Source organism: Microcebus murinus, chromosome 13, assembly GCF_040939455.1.
Source record: "Microcebus murinus isolate Inina chromosome 13, M.murinus_Inina_mat1.0, whole genome shotgun sequence".
NCBI classification, from domain to species: domain Eukaryota; kingdom Metazoa; phylum Chordata; class Mammalia; order Primates; family Cheirogaleidae; genus Microcebus; species Microcebus murinus.
In genome coordinates, this window is record NC_134116.1 from 43,490,223 (window position 1) to 43,506,438 (window position 16,216).

The window sequence follows — 16,216 nt, forward strand, 5'->3', positions numbered from 1 at the left end:
GATTATAGATATGTTGCCAATTACATGTTACTTGGAGTTCTTATTTCTTTGTTTTTTCATGCCCCACTGAAAGTTACTTGAACATGTTTTCAGATTTACTCTTGATGTATTTATAGTGCATTAAGTGCATCTCTTTATAGACTTTTGTTAGGGGTTAGTCTGGTTTTTATAATATATATGTGACTTATATCATCCTGCTAGTTGATTGTCTTTTCTCATTCAAGTTGTGATTTAGTTGGTGTTGGGTATGGTGAACTATTTTCTATTTTGTCCTGGATATATTGTCTATTACACTAGGAAATTTTGAGTCCCCAGTTAGATCTTTTTTGGTTTTAATTTGTTTAGTAAGCATTCACTGTATGTACATTTAACACAGTGATCTTGGCTTTCTTTTGAGGGCTGTGGTTCCAATGAAAGCTTAATTTTCAAAGCCTTTTCAGTGCTATTTTGTCTGCTTGATTTATCTGGTTCCCGCTAACAACTCTCAGATAGGGAAGGGTTTAGAGTTATCCTACCTGTGACATCTGACTGCCCTGTAGTCTCTGGGTAGAAAAGAGTCTTAACCAGTGTGGATCAAGAGGCTTTCTGGGTTGAGACATTTTCTGTGACTTGATTTCTTTTTCTGTTTCTTTTTGTTCATATCAGTGTCCCTAAAAAGGAAAATGGGTTTTCAGTCATGTTGGGGAAAGACATTATTTCCCTGGATGCTAATTTGTAATGACAGTGTCCTCTGAATCATTATTCCTGTCAGTGTTCTAGGGTTTTCCTGCTATTTCTTGAGGGATCCTTTTTGATATGTGGGATACTTTCTGCTCTAGGCACAGGGTCAGTAAACTCAGAGTCCAGGTGGCTTTCTGGTTTTTTTTGTTGGATGAAAGGTGGCCTGCTGCTGTCTTGCTCCTCCGATTCTGAGGTCTCAAACAAACTTGGCTTTTTCTTACACTCTCAGAGTTCTCCTCTTGTTGGTTGTCTTTTGCAGCACTTCATGGGTTTGTAGTTGTTTTAGCAGAGAGAATTTGAGGATATTGGCCTATGACATCTTGAATGGACTCAGATACTTTCCTCTTGCATGTTTAAGCTGCTCTTCTACAGAAGCTTTTTTCACATATATATATATATATTTTTTTTTTTTTTTAAGTGAAAAGTACATATTCACCAGGAAACACAGTGTTGGTTGGAGCCAACATACAAATGATTAAAAAGTTTAGGAAGGATATATCAAACCAGAAGTTAGTATCACTTTTCAATGGCTAGACACTATATATTACTCAGCTTCAGCCAAATGATTTTGAAGGCAATATTTGGTAACAATGTATAGCCCAATAGTGCAGATATTCTCCCCTGCCAAAAAAAGCTTTAAATCTGTATGTTAATATAGCTTTACTTATTTTTAAAATATCTTCTATTTTTTAACACTGTACGAATCAAATATGTTAGGAATTGAATAAACATATTTGTGTTACTATACACTATTCCTATCTCATTGCCTTAAAACATGAGGTTAAAATGAACAGCACAAAGTACATGTTTTTGCTATACCTATTATTGCAGATACTTGGTATACACTAGGGACAAGGACAATATATTAATGGTATCTACCTTCATGAAATTTAGCTAATTCTGTGCAAGGTAAATGTAAAAAGATACAATGAATATGTAGAGCAATCCACTGAATCCGTTGTTTATCCTCAACCATCACCTCCTAGTCATGCAATCCAATGGAAAATTTTCAGTTCTTATCAAGTTTTATTTTGGGCACATCTTTTGAATGCTCCATGTATTTACTTTGACTTCGTCTCTTCACTTTTCTTTCCCTTTTGTTTGACTACTTCCTGAGCTCGCCACTCTTCCAGTTGCTCACACAAACATGTACAATTAATGTATGATTAAATACAGACTTTCTGATAGTCATTTTAATGTATAAATTTATCTTCTTCATTTATCAATATTTAATTTTGATGATCTATAATCTGAACAATTCTGTAACTTTAAAGTCCCTTTTCACCCTGACACTGAAAAATGACACAGGCTTGGAAAACTTCTATTGTTCTACTAAATTTCTTCTCTAAGGTCTTTTTTTACTTTTTATCTTATTGTTTACTCATGGATTGGCTCATTAACTCAAGAATAATTTATTGATGCCTACTATATGAGGTAGCTATATTATATGCCTAGAATAAAGACATGACTAATATAATCATTTGGCTTTGAGGATGCTCAAAATATGATCAATATGATAGGCAACGGTAATTCTAATAAAAATTAATAAAATTGGTGAATTAGATTTCTCAACCAAGAAATTCAGAAGTGGATGTTATTATTTCTCACTGTAGGACTAAGGAAGCATTTATGGTGGAAGCTAGAATTCTCTTTGAGTAATTTGGGATTTTATTTTGGTGACATTGAAGAAATCCAAAGATTTATTTAAAAATAACATTGAGTGTAATATTACCTTTGTTTTACAGATAATTTGAAAGAATTCTGTTCACAGTTTTGGATTAAATGCAAGAGAAAAGAGGCATGGAGAATGTTTTCTAACTGGACTTATATATTATTCCAGATAAGAAATTATGAGCAACCAACCTAGGGGACAACTGTATGAGAATAAAGAAAATGTTATTTCTTGGGAAAATACAGAATGCATTCACATTTTAAAAACTATTTTATTATTTTACTTAGAAATATAATTTAAGTTTTGCACTGGTTAAAATGACAATTTTTACAATATTATATCTTCTTTTATTAATAAAAAACAATTGCTTATTGATGAGTAATATCAATGAATAAGATATTTCTTCATATTTCCTATTACATATAAAGGATTCAAAAATCCTTACATAGTTTTAAAATTATTGTAGAATCTCTCTATAATAAAAAAAATTAAAGGAACTTGATAGATATTCAAATTATAGGCTCTCACTCCAGACCTAGACCCCAGCAATTAATGTTTTAACAAGACATCAGGGTGATTTTGATGGGCACCAACATTCAGAACCACTGTATTATAGTGGCAGGAGAGAATAAGGAGTGTTGCATAATAAGGAAATTCTTGTATATGGAAGTTGATGGAATTTTTATTTGGTGCACTTCATTTCTATCTGAATTAATAAATGAGGGGGTTAGGGAAGAAGTGAAGAAAATGGAAGATTAGGGAAAGTGCTTGTAATGGCTTGAAATAATCTTTAGACAGAAAAAAAATATTCAGAATACTTTTAAGAAAAATATTTTATCTGTAACAGATTAAATTGATCTTTTCCTCTTCTGAAATCCTGGTTTTTTGACAGTGTGAAAAAATAATATTTTATACTTCTTCACATTCTATGTATATCATACCTTTAATATTAATATACTCTTATTTGTAAAACTGGTATGTTTTAGGTCTTATCTTTTTTTTTTTTTTTAGCTTAATCATTCCAATGGGTATTGCCTTCTATTCTTTTGCTTCCTTAAGTATTCCCAGAATGGGGTTTAAAATGAGTGTAGAAATATTTGAGAAATGCATAAATCAATTAACACATAAGTAAGACCTAAATGGGGAAAAAAATTGAGGTGAAATCTTAGAAAATATTATATAATGGCCCATGCTTTCTATTATAGCAGCATTATAGCAGCATTATAACTTTCATTTGGAAAGTTAATAACAATATCATGAAGTCAAGGTGAATCTACAAAACTCTCTCAGAAAGGTTATAAAAGCAACAGAAACTACTGTTCTCTGCTTCGTTGCTCAATATATTAAGCTGCATTACTGGAGTCTATGTGCTATCTGCCTGCAAGTAACTTGTCACAAGACAAGCAACCTTTTATGCTCTAAAATTTCCTTAACTCACAGAGCATTCACTAGACATGATATATTATATGCATGTTTTTCAATCTTTAAATTCACTTGCCTTATCTCACATTGTGCAATAAAAATGAAGAGAGACCCAGACCATGGAAAATGCTAGTACTGTTTTCTTGCTCATGCTTTGAAAGGCTAAAAATAATAATAATAATAATGAATACAGGAGAGTCCCCAGAGCACCACATGTAGTTAGACAAAGTTCTAGGTGACTATCAGTGAGAGAAGCAATATCAACTGATTAAAAATGAATGGGACTTATTTCCATTGAGACAAGGCTGACAAATGAAGTGAAAAAAGCTCAAGGACAAATGAATATCAAAGAAGATTGACCTGTCTTACTGAGTCATGCTCAGGCTGTTCAGCAGCCTTATATAAAAATGAGTGGATCCCTGTGCATTTCTAATATGCAGACCTTGCCCAGCTTCAAAGCCCCATGGGGCATATTTGTGTAAATATTATGAACAAAGTAAAAATTCAAAAGCATTGTACCAAACAGACCTTATTTTGAGCATATTTAAGTTTGTCAAAAGAAGCAGAAAGGGAGGCTAAATGAAATAGAGTTATAAATAGCAATGCTTGTCCTGAATACTTGAAAAACTGGCAAAAATTTGGAGTTACTGATGCAAATATGTAGGAAATACATCGTAACCATTTGAGAGTTCTCATCTGTAACATAAAATTCATAGAATATTATTGAATAAAATATCTCATTCTTTTTTTTTTTTTTTTTTTTTTTGAGACAGAGTCTCACTTGTTGCCCAGGCTAGTGTGAGTGCCGTGGCGTCAGCCTAGCTCACAGCAACCTCAAACTTCTGGGCTCAAGCGATCCTCCTGCCTCAGCCTCTCGAGTAGCTGGGACTACAGGCATGTGCCACCATGCCCGGCTAATTTTTTCTATATATATTAGTTGGCCAATTAATTTCTTTCTATTTATAGTAGAGACAAGGTCTCGCTCTTGCTCAGGCTGGTTTCGAACTCCTGACCTTGAGCAATCCGCCCGCCTCGGCCTCCCAGAGAGCTAGGATTACAGACGTGAGCCATCGCGCCCGGCAAAATATCTCATTCTTAATATCATTTTCATTTGTTGTTATCATTTCTTAAAGGCTTAAAGTTTAAAACCTTAGTTTTCATATTTCAGTAATAAAAGAAGAATATCAGAAGTGTATTTCCATTGTCAAAACAATATCCATAGTTTAAAAACTTTTAATGTTTGTGAGGCTTACAGAATGATTTAATTTGTACTGTCAACTTTTCTCATTTTTTTCAGTAGAATAGACTATAATATATACTTTGAGCACACTACCATTGATCTATTCTGTGATTATTTCAGACACTTTTATGGATTTTTAAAACCCACATCATTATTTAATTTTAAAATTATCACTAAAATGCTAGTGTACTCTTTGCATTATTTTTTTATGAATGATGTAAAAAATTACCACAAATTTAACACTTAAAACAACAGAAATTTATTTTCTCACAATTTCGAGGCCAGAGTCTGTAATCAAGGTGTGGACAGAGTTGCACTAGCTCTTGACTCTCTCAGCTCCTGCTACCTGTTGGCATCCCTTGTTGTTTGGCTGAGTCAGTAAAATCTTGGCCATCTTCTTCCTATTGACTTCTCGTCTTCCATGTCTATCTAATATCCTTTTCAATCACTCTTTGAAAACACTTGTCACTGGATGTAGGGCCCACCTGAATAATTGAGGACAAACTGCTTCACTCAAATACTTAATCACATCTCTTGCCATATAAGGCAATATTTACATGAGAGATATATACCTTTTTGGGAGCCACCATTGAAGCCATCATACTCTCTCATTTCAATTACAAAATAAGATTAAATCAATTACTTTCCCTGAAAAGACTGTTTATAACTGTAATTCATGACTAAAAATAAATTTGTCAAAACTGAATATTTTATTATTATGAGATACAAAAAGACTGAAGCTATTCTTCAATATGAACAAAAAACAGTTCTTTATATTATTTTCATTAGTGGTAGAAGAAAATCATTGCCTATGACCTATCTCATGACATTGATGTATTTGCTCAAAAATATTTTTATTATGAATTTATGTTTTAAATAGTATAGCCCAGAAAGTGAGGCACAAAGTGAAGTCAAGGCATCTTTTTTAAAAAAGCAATCAAATATCTTTGGTGATAAGCAAAATCTAAGTAAAAAACTTTCACTAATAGGTTTTTTTAAAAAAATCAGTTATAAAACTATTGAGATTATTATTTTGAGACTGTTCATAGCTATTTTATTGAATTTAAATGAAGTTCCAGTTTTGAACGTTCTAAAAAAACCTTGCATAATGTGATTATAACTCTATTGTTTTCTTTGATCTAACAGTATGTCATGGTAAATAAAATTGTATACAAACATGCTGAATAATATACTTTCCTTTTGTCAAAATGTAAAATTTCAGTCCACTTGCTTCATAAATAGAAAAGTTCTTTCTGATTTGATTACAGCTAGATGTTTACTACATTTTCTAATCATTATTAAACATATATGCCTAACTTCTTTTTGATACATTTAATAATTTAATTAGTCGCCATTCATTTACTCTCATTAGATTTTATTTCTGAAAATTAAATAACAAATAATTGACAAAACAAATTTTGTTCATCTCAGTCATACTTTATGTGTGATGAATTAATTTGTATTGAAAGTTTGGTAACAGTTTACAGGTTATTAGTAAATGGCTCCTACAAACACTATAGAAGTTTATAGTAATTACACAATTAATATTACCATTAATATTTCCACATCTATATTTGAATTTGAAACAATAGTTATCTGGGAAAGCATAAAATCATTTCTTTGAATAAAATGAAAAAAATCTTAAAAGAAAAAACAATTAAGTGTTGTAAAAGTTTGAATAGGGGTTAAATGTTATTTTATGAGCCTTGTGTGTATGTGTGTATACTTATATATAGTTTCTTTGCTTCTTTTATCACTTCTGAAAAGTCTCCACAGATTAGCGTTTTGAAGTCAGCAATAGCATGTCAACAAATGGAAACAAAGCTTATTTTAGACTGAGACAACAGAAACATTATATTGTAAACGTTTTTCTTAACCTTAGCATAGACAGTAGACAGTCTACTAGTGTGTTAATAACCAACCTGAAGGCCGGGCGCGGTGGCTCACGCCTGTAATCCTAGCTCTCTGGGAGGCCGAGGCGGGCGGATTGCTCAACGTCAGGAGTTCGAAACCAGCCTGAGCAAGAGCGAGACCCCGTCTCTACTATAAATAGAAATTAATTGGCCAACTAATATATACAAAAAAAAAAAAAAAATTAGCCGGGCATGGTGGCGAATGCCTGTAGTTCCAGCTACTTGGGAGGCTGAGGCAGGAGGATTGCTTGAGCCAGGAGTTTGAGGTTGCTGTGAGCTAGGCTGACGCCACGGCACTCACTCTAGCCTGGGCAACAAAGCGAGACTCTGTCTCAAAAAAAAAAAAAAAAAAAAAAAAAAAATAACCAACCTGAAGAAGACAAAATGAAAATATAATTCTGTGACATGGAAAGCTTATTGATTAATCAAAATGTAATCTTTAAAGCAATTTTTAAAATATTTTTCTGCCAGAATTTGCTCTTGTTAACCTCTTCATATTTTAACACCAGGAGTATCACAATTTATAAAAAATAAATGTAATTGAGTTCACTTCAGTCTAGCTAAAGTATGTTCATTGAAAGATTTCCTAGGATGGAAAAATGCTATAAATTATTTTAAAAGAGCATGGAAACTTTAGTTTTTTGGAAGTGGTATTTTAAATTATTCATAATATTTTGAAGCACTGGCAATAGATATATAATGCATATTATATTTTGATATATAATCCCAGATAAGAATGCAATACTTTCTCTAGTTAGGGCAAAAAAATGCCATTACCACTTTATCAAAAAATTCTAAAATTATGAATGATAATTTTCTCCTTATGTGCAATGAAAGATACACCTTTGGTTTTGCAGTTATTTTTGAAATGATCTTTAAAGTCATTTGATCTAAAGTTAATACTTCAAATATGTATTGATTGTTTGAGAAAGCATTATTCTATATCAATTATTTTTTAGTTATTAAAAGACTCAAGATTTTATAAAATTAATTTAAACATTTAGAGAGAAGTATATTAAACAATATTCATACAAAGTAGTATTTATTTGATAACATATGATAATAACCATAATCAGCTATTATATAGTTACCTACCCTTGATATAAATACCTAGCTGGTTTCTGAAATCCACATTCCTATACCCATGCCTTCCAGCACACACACACACACACACACACACACACACACACACACACACACAAATACATGAAATAGGAGAAAAAATTAAATCTTTCCAAGCCCACTAATGTAGCAAACTACAGGATTGCATTTAATGAAGCCATTATAAATATCTCTGTTAAATATTATCACTAAATTGATCATTTAATGTCACTAAGACTTTATCCAGCAATGATTGTTTAAATATTTGTTCTATACATCAATATGTGTATGTGTTATATACTTATATGTAAATATAGTCATTGGATTTAAAGATATAGGTGCAAAATAGCTACTTTTTTTAACCCATGTTATTATAAGAATACCCAATCCTTCAACCAGGATAGATCATATCTTATTTTTCCAGGGCAAAGTGACTTGTATTAGAAACATTTAAGGCCAATTCAATTGTTTCTCTTACTTTCTCTTTTAGCCTCATCATCATAGACTTCTTTTGGCCTTAGTTCAAAAACACCAGAGGTATTTTTTTTCCTGAAATGTTGCAAAATGTGTTTTAAATGATTTACAATATAAAGTTAGGAGAATTTCTTTATCAAGACATTAGCTGCAGAGCTTATATAATCACATTTGATATCTTTGGTCTTTCATGTTCTGCATAAACTTCTAGTCTTTCTAGTCAGTTTTGAATAAGAAAAGTCCTAGGATAGCTATGTCAAAAAATGGGGAAAATCGATCACTATCTTACCCAAGATAATCCAAAGAATTATAATAATAATAATTTCAATAGTAAACTGTGTCATTTAATAAATACTACTCACTAAGCAGCATCCTAAATACATTACACCAATTATTAGTTCATTTTATTCTTATATAAACCTTATAATATAGCTGTTAATATTATAAATTTATAGATAAAAATACAGAGGCTCATAGAAATTATACAAAGTATTTTTAATCCAAGTTAGTGAAGATAATATTCAATTCAAACTTCATAGCTATACCCTTACAAAAATTCTCTACTTCCTTTTATATTAATTTTCTGGGAGAAGCTAATTTAATTTAATTTTTTAGGTGGACACTTTAGAACATAATACAAAGCACATCACCCACATGTTGATAACAGGTGCTTTAATATTAAGAAATTAGATAATGGCTAAAAAGAAGAAACCTGTCAAATGATTTGTAAAACTCAACTGCAGATACCTGAGGTTGAAGAACACAGGTGTTTTCAACTACTTTCAAGTAGTTGAGAAAAGCCAGAAAATACATAACATTTAATTTCATGTTAAATTTTAGATAATGGAATATGCAGTTGTAATACTATAATAAATCTATACTTGCATAGATATTCCTCTTTCTAAAATTGAAAACATGAAGGCAGATGAAAATTTAGAACATTAAATACAAATAAAAGAGAGAAGAGGAAGAGACATGAGAGCCTTTATACCAATACATACTGAATACTTCTTTGTTTGGCCAGATTTAGTTTGGCTTCTCAACCTTCTGGTAGATCCATTTGTGCACTTCCTTTAAAGTCCAGTTTTAGCAAAGATCCCTGAGCTAAGTCAGTTTAGCAAGAACCTCCCATCCTTGATATCTGAGTCTCAAATGGAAATTAGACGAAGACTTACAGTAATGTAAAATAATGTATCATTTTGATTTTCATCCACAAATGATAAGAATCTTTTTATTTGTTTTTTTTTTTTTTTTTTTTTTTTTGAGATAGGATCTCCACTCTCCTGCCCAGCTAGAGTGCAATGGTATCATCACAGCTCACTGAAACCTCAAATTCCTGGGCTCAAGTGATCCTCCTGCCTCGGCCTCAGAGTAGCTGGGATTTCAGGGGCATGCCATCACGCCCACTAATTTTTAAAAAATTGCTTTGTAGAGACAAGGTCTCCTTCTTGCCCAGGCTGGTCTGAAACTCCTGGTCTCAAGTGATTCTCCCAAAATACTATGGTCTATGGTCTCCCCAAATACTATGATTACAGCCATGAGCCACCACACTGGGCAAAGAGGACCTATCAACAAAGATAATGTTACCTAGGAACTAATCTGGCTCACACACAAACAACCCCAAATATTATTAAAGTAAAAGTAGGTAACTCTTCATTGAAATACTTTTATGTTCCAGGTGCTATGATAGATAATTTAATATGTAACATCTCATTTAATCCCTCCTACAAGTATTAATAAGGACATCACAGTCTATATTTTACAGAAAGTAGGTATGAGAAGATACTGGATTTTGTGACCATTATTCTATCCCAACTCCTCTAAATACAAAGAATTTTGTAGGATGAAAAAAGTCTTCTACTTATCATGAAGTCTTTGTATTTCTGTCAATTTGTAAATAAAAATTTGTAGTATTACTAAGGTCCAGAAATAGAGGCTTAATGTTTAAGTTCCTTAGTTTAACCTTCCTGACTCATGTTGCCATTCATTCTATAACAAAAAGTCAACTTCACCACCCTTGAATACCTTGGTAGCTAAATGTCTTCACTGCCTTCAACAGGTAGATATGGCTTCTCCATTATTGCTCTTTTCTGAGGTAAAGTTTTAGTGGGTTTGTTTAATTAGTGCAACCATGTTTGGCTGCATTTGCAGGCAAAGGAAGGGAATGTATTATTCCTTATTCCTGGAGAAGGTAGGATTCATTAATAAGAATCACAAAAGATACTAGTCACCTAGAGAAAGCAAGGAAAATATCCATTAAAGTAATCCTATATTCTCATATTGCCTCCTGGAAAATTAAACCCCTTGTTCAAGCTTTGTAATTGGTGGAGGCAAAGGTGATAGCCAAGGGGACTTTAAACATGGAGGAAATATTAATTTGAGTTAATTTAATCTACCTTGTTCTGATAGCATAGTTCAATCTTTTCTCATCATTATAAGGCTTTCTGTATTAAATGGGAAAAGTAATAAAGACAGAATAAGGGAGAAAATGGCCAAAAAGCAATGACTAACAAAAAATGCACTAATATAGTACTGTTATGCTTGAGCCAAAAAATTGGAGTTGAAAAAATATTTTCTTTAATCAATAAGAACAATCAAGCCTAATTTTTTAATCTTTCTTAAAATTCCTTGCAGGCTACAGATTATTTATTACAGGATAAAATTATTCTTTTTAAATTACTAGTATCAAACACTGCAAATATTTTTGTAGATTGCTATATGAATCAATTTGTATTTAAAAATAACAAAAATGCTTATGATAAATTTAAAAACTCAATTTTCTATAAATTATATAAAATAAATCATTATTTTGAAAAAAAGATAAGTTTGTGGTATAGTATATAGTGTATTACTCAGCATAAATTATTTTTGAAAAAAATTCTGCATTTTTATCATATATGCTAATATGAACTTAATTATTTATACTCAAGGAGGCCCTTCCATATGGCCTGGACCTTCTAAATTCCTTATATGTTGCCTACATTTCCATATGGATGAAATCATGTAAAATGTAAAATGGTTACTTAGAATATTAAAATTTTGAAATGATATTTAAATAACTAACCATATAATGATTGGCAAACAATCTTTATGTTGTCAAACTTTAATATAAAACATTTACACAAAATTAAATCAATCAGTAAAACAACATAAAAATGCTCGATGTCCAGTGAGCCTTGGATATATGGATGGTTGGGCGGATGGATGACTGCCTGTTGCAGAAGACATCATAAAATATTTACCCAATATTTGAGCTGGACCTTGTAAAAATATACTCCAAATAATGTTTCTCTTTCATGTATATTCTCTCTTATTTAGAAGGAAACAATTATTCCTCTAGTTTCCCAAGATAGAAATTTGCAAATAATCCTTATTTCTTCTTTATCCCTGTCAAGTCCACCTCAATAACTTAATGCAATCTATGCAAACAATGCAACACAATAATATAAGCAGTAAGACATACAGTGTTTTATATATGGAGATACATGTTTTCTAAGATTAACTTATCCACCATGAGTGGGTTTTCATAAAAATAACTACAGAAAATTCTTTTTTTTCCCAGGCATATTATGGGGTTACAAATTTTAAGGTTTCAAATAATGCCCTTGCCCCCTCCCCCCACAAGTCTGAGCTTCCAGCGTGACCATCCCCCAAACGGTGCACATCTCATTCATTATGTATGTATATGCCCGCCCCCGTGCCCCTCCCACCCACCCAATACCCAATTAATGTAGTTCCTATGTGACCACTTAGGTGCTGCTCAGTTAATACCAGTTTGCTGGTGAGTATATGTGATGCTTGTTTTTCCATTCTTGGGATACTTCACTTAGTAGTATGGATTCCAGCTCTATCCAGGAAAATACAAGAGGTGCTATATCATCGTTATTTCTTAGAGCTGAATAGTACTCCATGGTATACATATACCACATTTTATTAATCCACTCATGAATTGATGGGCACTTGGGATATTTCCACAGCCTTGCAATTATGAATTGTGCTGCTATAAACATTCGAGTGCAGGTGTCTTTTTTGTAGAGTGTCATTGGATCTTTTGGGTAAATGCCCAGTAATGGGATTGCTGGATCAAATTGTAGATCCACTTGTATTGCTTTAAGGTATCTCCATATTGCTTTCCACAGAGGTTGAACTAGTTTGCAGTCCCATCAGCAGAGTAGGAGTGTTCCTATCTCTCCGCAGCCACGCCAACACTTATTATTTTGAGACGTTTTGATAAAGGCCATTCTCACTGGAAATAAATGATATCTCATTGTAGTTTTGATTTGCATTTCCCTGATGATTAGAAATGTTGCAGATTTTACATGTGTTTGTTGGCCTTTAATCCATATTCTTTAGAAAGGTTTCTGTTCATGACCTTTGCCCACTTTTTGATTTTTAATTCTAATTTCGGGTGGCAAAAAATTCAGCACAATCAAAAGCTTCTGGAAATTTAGTTTCAATAAAAATTCACTCAAGTTTACAGCAGACACAGAAACCATAATAAGGGTATGTCCAGTATCTTGACTCTAATACATCTAGGCCTACCAATACATACATTTTCATTTGTCTAGTAGTCATTATGCAACATATTATTATTGCAATTGAATTTCTTAACTGACATTTTATTATTACCTAGAAATTAACCATGGAATTAATTTCATTTTTGCTATGTATCATGCCACTAGTCCATGTTGTTTTATGATGGGTCCCTTTAATTATAAGTCAGAAAATATATACTATACTTTCACTTCTGTCAAAAAGTATATAAAATTAAACAAGTCATTGAATCTTTTAAGTACATTTTCTCTGCAGATTAGATGGCTAGATGAGCTAACCTCCACAGATGTTTTGGTCTTTAATATTGCTTACTAACAAAAGAAAAAGATCAGGTAAATAAATTAGCTGTTTTAAAATTAATTAAATTTTAAAATAAATTAATAAATTAGCTGTTTTAAAATTGCAATTCAATATTTATACTTCTTTCTTACTTTGGCCATTTTCAAAGATAAGTTCTATATTCAATACAAGAAGGGCAGGTTAGTGAAAGAGAAATAGAAGTCTTCCTATTTTTCTTCTAGTTTGGACATAAATAAAAACACAATGACAGCCACAGAGCAAGGGGATGCTATGCTATGAAAGAGTACCTTGCCTTGAAGTTAGACATCTACTTAAGTAGGCGAGATTACCCAATTTTATTTTAATATTTATCCATTCTGAATGATTTAATGACACAAATGTGTACAAATTTGAAGATATGACAAAGAAATAGAGGTGAAAATATGTGCTAAACATTGTGCATGAATATGTGTGTGTTTCCTTTATAACAGGCCTGTGTATTTCATAATTTTGTTCTCTTTTTCTTAACATTTTCTTCTAGAGCTCAGAAATAAGTAATAGTATCGCACTATATCTTGTGGAATAAATTAGTAGCTCTACACCTCACCCACAATTGACCCTTATTGGTAAGAACATATGCTCATACAATTGTATTGACCTCTACACTATTGAACATTTTTCATTAATAAAAAAGGAATGTATTAAATGTGGGAGTTGGGATACACACACACACACACACACACACACACAAACATACACACACATATACACATACACACACAGTAGAAAAAATAAGTCTCCAGTGTTTATTAAGCAAGCTGCTCACATATTAATATGTTTGATAGATGCTATTACCTCCAGGTTGCACCATCACTAGGTTTACAATTTTGAGGTTATACTCTTTTTATGTCCATGAAAACTTTTCACATCATGATTTTTGAATTATGATAGAACTGGATATCCAAATATATGGCAGCCACATGTCCTATTTTCAAAGCTTTTCATTATTTTACCTTATATCATACAAGGCAATATCAGATAATTTATTTTTTTGTTGTTTTTAGAAAGAGATTCATCAAGCATCAATTGAGAAAAGGAAAATACGAAATAAACCCATATCAAAGATGTTAACTGTGTCTTACCTTAGGTCTCTCCAAAAGTAGAACTTCAGTCAAAAACCTAGACCAATGGTAATTTGGAAAATTATCTCTGACAGCAGGAATGAGAAGCCAAAGGAATAGACTGAAGAAAGTTGAAAATCAATTAAAATAGCATTACCAAGGTGACCACTGCTAAGGCTAACTGGGCAGTTTGCTCACTGATTCATAGACACTTTATTTTATGGTTTTGTGCAAAAAAAGATTAAAGAAAATGGCCTATATTTTTAAGTAGAGACCTAAGCTTCAAGGCAGTTTTTCTTAAGGTTCCCATTAAATTTCTAGCGATTTTTAAATCTCTAAATAGAAACTTTCTTATATCCTTTTTCAAGTGGTAGAGCCTTGGAATTTTTCCACTGACTTTGAAGCAAACCTTGTGAAGGGAAATAAGTCAACAGTGTTTTTGGAATGAAAATATTTTCCACAGTGGTATCCTCTAACGAAGGATATGGAGAGAGAGGATACTCACCTTTGTGTCAAAGTAGTCTAAATTCCTGAAAGTCACATCCTAAATTCCTGGACATTAAACTCCCCTGATAAGCATAAAAATGTTGCAAAGTAAACCTGTGAAAAACAAATTATGCATAAATGGGAAGTTTCTATTTATTAGTGGCCACTTGTTTCCATTGGTGCCTACTTGCTACCAATACAAGCCTGATACCAGAGGAGGTTTGGCTAGAGTGCATCAATTTGTAGTTGCCATTGGTAGTTTCCACTGGTGCCTAACTTGCTACCAATACAAGCCTGATGTCAGAGAAGGTTTGACCAGAGTGCATCGGTAGAAGCACCGTGGCTTTCCATTGACTTTGGAGAGCTTGAAGGTCAACGTTTAGGCATGAGGCCATTTCTACATTTCTACAATTCAAAGATGCAAAACACAGCAAGCTTCCCCTTGAATCATCTGCCCACTGGTAAAACTAGGAAGTGTTGGTCCATAAGCTGCCACCCCCAAATAGTTGAGGTTGGCACTGCAATGTTGACTCTCCTACTTGTTTTAGGTAGGCATTTGTGATGGCCACATGATTTCTCAAATATATTATCATTCATTAATCAGAGAATTCCTAGGGAAGAAAAGGAAAAGTCCATAGCAAGATTTGGTCAGAAGGCTGTCCAGTTATACCTGAATAAAACTATTCAGAGCTTACTTGAAACTGGTTGCTGATATAACATCCCTAGATAGAGGTAAAGCCAAGAGAACTTGTCATGGCACACAAATGGCGACAAACAGAACTTGTCATCATGGGGTGCTGCACCATGCAGTGTTACCTAAAGCAGAACTAACTGCTGAGGGTTACTTTGATCATAAAGTACAATTTTTATAACCATATAACTTTGAGGAAATATATTGAAACTAAAAATAAAAAAGTAATATTTATGTGTCAACATCTTGAATTCACCATTTTAGAATTTCCAGTATATTTTAAAAACTCTGTCAACTAAGATATTCAGAAACAAAGTGGCAAGGGAAATTGGAGAAAACATATTTTTAGCTGCAGATTGAACATAGAACCACCAGGAAAATTGTCAAAACGTGGGGGTATGTTGGACATAAAACTGGGCTTCCTGATTTCGTAAGTGGTACTAAAGCAGATATTGTGTGTGTGGGGTTGGGAGGGGAGGAAATTATGAAGACATTGAAGATTGTTTTCTGACCAAAATGATGACTTTCTTATAGATGTTCTAT